At 30.5% G+C, this 3,518-nt stretch overlaps 1 pseudogene; it reads right to left on the reverse strand.

Moving 5' to 3' along the window:
• Positions 1 to 761: 761 nt before the first annotated feature.
• Positions 762 to 1,258, reverse strand: LOC110824457 (agamous-like MADS-box protein AGL80 pseudogene; annotated as a pseudogene).
• Positions 1,259 to 3,518: the final 2,260 nt, after the last annotated feature.

The following is a 3,518-nucleotide window of genomic DNA, read 5'->3' on the forward strand; positions in this document are numbered from 1 at the left end:
CTTAACGCCATTATCCCAAATTCTAATTCTATGATCTGAAGAGTGCATCCATATTTATTAAATTCTATACAAAAATCTTATTTAAAGTCTAAACAAATTTGAGTATCTAGCTAGCTTAATCTTCCTCCTAACTAAACTGAATTTCTACATATAGTTCATCAATAATGCTTCCGTTCTCTCTCAATTGTGTATAGAAAAAAGAAAAGAAAGAAGAGAAAAGAGCATTGTGATAGCATAAAATAATATTGAGCATGCATATATTTTAACAAACAGTAATAAAGCCACGTCAAGTCAGGGAAAGGGAGAAATTAAAGAATGAAGAGTAGCACTAGTACAGGAAATATAAAATATTGAGGTGAAGATTAATTTAAAGAAATTTATAACACAAAGCAATCTAAGTACATGCATGTATGTGACCCAACAACTATGACTGTGACAATAATAGCTACAACTATTATGATGACTACAACTATTTAGACGATGACTACGATAACTTAGAAACTGACAACATATCTCTATGGTGGAATTTAACTGGTTGTTTAAAGGACATCTCCAACAACAACACCCTAAAAAAATAAAAAATAAAAAATCATAATACTCGATTCCTAAGGGTAATTAAACACACTAGACCATATCAATCCATTATTCTAGTTGTTTTGATCTGTGAATGGCACCATCATCTTTGCATGTTACCCGTTAGACCAAACTTAAGGTTTTTAGTGTGCTTGAGGATTCATCCCATCAACAAACTACATCTGCGGCTATTGCAGCTTCTTTACCCTAGAATTCTCCTTGATTTGAGTGAAAGTCTCACTAGGACCCTTCATCACACCTCCGTCTCTCACCTCCTGAGGCTGAGGTGACTTGTTGAGTGTTTCCATCTTCTTCTGGATTTCTTTGAGGTGTTGTTCTATGAGCCAACCTAAATCGTTGAGATCAATAAGGTTGAGTTGGTGGAGGGACTTCCCCTAAGATTTTGGAACATGATATCCATTATATCCTTCTCGCAATTATCGTTGTATTGCTTCTTCAGTTGGCCGGTTGCCTTAGTGGTCTTCTAGTGCAAAAAGCTCTCTTAAATCACCATCTTCTTACTCTGCTCCATCTCGGGCATCCTCTTAAAGTCAGCAAGCACGTGTTGGGCTCCAAGAGGGGAAGGCCAAACATCTGGTTGCGAGTCATAAGGGCTGTAAATAATTACACAGGCTTTGACATCGCAAAGAGTGCAAAGTTTACTCACTTTCTTCATCAGCCCCATTTTCTTGAATGTGGCTTTTCATGCAAAATTGTTAGTGATATAAGCAAGCTTAACCTTTTTTCTAGTCATGGTATTTTGTCATGTGTGCCCAAGGGGCGGGAGGGGCTATATATAAAATGACACAACGCGTGAATAACTATTAGTAAAGAATGGGGAGCAGAGCATTGTAATATTATAGAATATACAATGTAAGATAAGATGTGGTGCATTCTAAAACTGCAAGTAGAATGCCCAAATTATCTCCAGAAATGTTATGTCTTTAATAAGGATATGGAAAAATCTTTTGATTTAAGGTAATGTAATTAAAAAAATTTAATTAGTAAATTGTTGCACCTGTACTTATATAAAATTATTCAATCGTGATCATCCCTTTTAATTAAAAGCTATTGCTTCACTGTAATGCATGTATCTACCTAATCTCTCTTGCATTATCCCCAACATGCATTCACACTTGAAGTAAATTATACATGGCAACCACACCCACCTCCCTATCTTACACACACTCACAAATATTATTTCTTAACCATCAACTAATATGGCCACCATTTTCCAATCCAACTTAATTGTATGTCATGATCTTTTACAATTACTGCCATTTTATTTTTTTTAATTTTTTTTTAAAAAATACAAAAATCGTAGATATCTTTTTTTTTCTATATCAGAGTTTAGATTACATACTAACAATAATTTAAATTTATACTTTTAAAAGTCAATGGTATTAGGTAGAAAGTTGTTGAACTAATAGTTGAACTCAAAAAAATACAACAGATTAATATACCATTACCTTGTAAATTAATAGGGGATTTTGTGACATTGAAATGTTCTTTTTGAATATGCTAATGTTTGTATTTATGATAACTAAGAGAAATGTATTTGATTAAATTAAAATTATTTCTTGTTTTGTACTTTGAGACCTTGTTATTACTCTATCAAATCTAAATAATAATAATAGTTTTTTAATCCTCTCATGTCTTTTCTCTACTTTTACTGGCTTGATCATTATATTGTTTATATGATTTTTTTTTGACTAAATTGGCTTATATATTTCACAATACAAGAACAAATATTAATCATAATATATATCTATGTATATATTTATCATATACGTATATATGTCATAACTAAGTTTTTATGGTATTAGAATACTCATGGAGTGTAATTAGTAGTTATTTTTGCACGAAAAATTTATAACTCTTACAAATTAAAGTTTGCATGTCGAGTAAATTAACTATAAACCAATTGCGGGTCGGATGTTTGTTGTCTCGTCCAGTTGATATATACATATATATTTATACACATGTAATATATAAGGTAGCGGAAGGAATACATGTTAAGGTAGGTAACTATTATTGAGATGTTTGTATATGTGTATGGAAGGGTGAGCTAATTTTTTATGATGTATAGGTAAATATCAATAAAAAGAAAAATATCAACAAGAAAAACACAACTTTTGATGGTCTTAATTTACATATAGCATACATATAATTAATTTACATATTGATTAATTAGAATAAAAATTATTATAACTAAACTAATTAGCTCCCTAATTATTTAACGAATCCTTCAGGATATTAACCTAGTTTCCTTCAATATAGATATGGGAATAAATTATTTCAAATTGTATACTATACATATGGTTTGATGCACTAAAATATTATGTTTGTGTATATATTTTCTTCTATATACAATTAAATATTTTGCATCTAATATTCAATATAAAAAAAAGGGTAATACATATATATATATATATATATACCTGCATATATAATAGCTCTCAATTTTTACTACCTGCCGGACTCAACTTTTAGGGAGATTCATTTTTGAATTGACAATGTGCATTTGGAACTCAAGCCCACAATGTGATGAATAGGTTATAGAAATCTTTATTTTTATATATACAATAAATTAACTGCACGCAAGGAACCGGATTTATAAAAACTTCCTCGATTACCATTACTGTACCACAATTATATACACGCACCTTATGTTTTGACTCACTTTATACATATATATAAGTCTTGCTCTCTAGCTAATTATAATGATTTGCAAACATTTCATATGTAATCTTGTATTTGTTTTTATACTCTTCTAATATGGACAAACTAATAATCCATCCCAAGTCACAACAAAGTTTTAAAGTAACTAAAGAACTGGCCAGTATCTTCTTCAATCTTCACAAGACCAGCAAATCAAAATTAATAATACATATATATTGTAACACCCCGCCCATCACTGTGTTAAAATGATTTGGAAACTCTAT

Source organism: Carica papaya, chromosome 2 (assembly GCF_054855325.1).
Source record: "Carica papaya isolate Zhongbai chromosome 2, ASM5485532v1, whole genome shotgun sequence".
NCBI lineage: Eukaryota > Viridiplantae > Streptophyta > Magnoliopsida > Brassicales > Caricaceae > Carica > Carica papaya.